The following is a 1,133-nucleotide window of genomic DNA, read 5'->3' as shown; positions in this document are numbered from 1 at the left end:
TTTATTGCGTTATACCTGCGAACCAATGGGCGATGAGCGCCAGCAAAGTCGTGCAAGCACGGATTGGCTTAGTCAGGCTATAGGAAGGGTCGATGGAAGTCGGTGAAAAGAAAAGTAGCGGGCTGTTTACTTGTAAATCAATGATAACCCAGTATTAAGTCAATAAATTGAGGTCATGTTATGTTATGTTACAATCTTATGTTACAAGCTCGCGAGAGCTCGTAAGGCCCAGACGCGCCAGGTGGCTCATGGACCGCGAGTTCTAGCGTAGCCGAAAAGAAGGAAGAAATAAAAACGGAAATGGAAAATGTTTTATGAACTCCATCTGCGAGAGAAAACCGTAAATAGGGTAAGCGACCTCAGGCTTACTACTCGGCTATCAGTGTTGTGTACGGTCTGCGCAAGTCCACGCTGATCATCTATCTCCATGACAAACCTCATATTAGGCACGGCCTTTATATCAGCCTGGCGTTACACCTAGGGGTTGAGAAGCCCTTCCCGCAGGTCGTTGTAAGCGTGACACTCTAGAAACATGTGGAACTCATCTTCTACTGCATTATTGTTGCCACAGACCCTACACCAGCGCCCTTGGCGCAACCGACCACCGGTTGGGCTAACCTCCATGTCCCTGAGCGAAACCGCAGCAGTGACAAGTATGACTTCGCAGGGATGTAGCACGTTGTGTGTTTCGGCGTTCCAATGGGTATGGATATGCCGGTACATTATATAACCCCTGGTTTACGGTTATCCGACACAAATTCCCGGGGTGTAGTAATAAGACATGCCAGTCATCATCAAATCGCTCCTCCAACGTTTCCATAACAGATCTGTTAAACAGGTTCGACGATTGAAATTGATCTTCCCCTCTTCATCCAGGTCCGGGTGCAGCGCCGGGAAGTGCATTTAGCACCTGAGATCTCTTAGGATCATGGCACCCCAGTTTGTGGCAGCATAATCAGAACGCACTGCAAGACGCATCTCCTCGTCGCAAACCATTGTGAAACACAGTCCCCTTTCGCAAGGATAACCCTGTTCCAAAACGGTTATTAAGTGAGGCCCGGTGAAGGTTGAGGGGCCATTGACCAAGCCCCCTAAACAACACACGATTATACGGTATCCTCCCTAACCCAGAG

Source organism: Volvox carteri (assembly GCF_000143455.1).
Source record: "Volvox carteri f. nagariensis unplaced genomic scaffold VOLCAscaffold_372, whole genome shotgun sequence".
Taxonomy (NCBI): domain Eukaryota; kingdom Viridiplantae; phylum Chlorophyta; class Chlorophyceae; order Chlamydomonadales; family Volvocaceae; genus Volvox; species Volvox carteri.
This window is presented reverse-complemented; position numbering follows the sequence as displayed.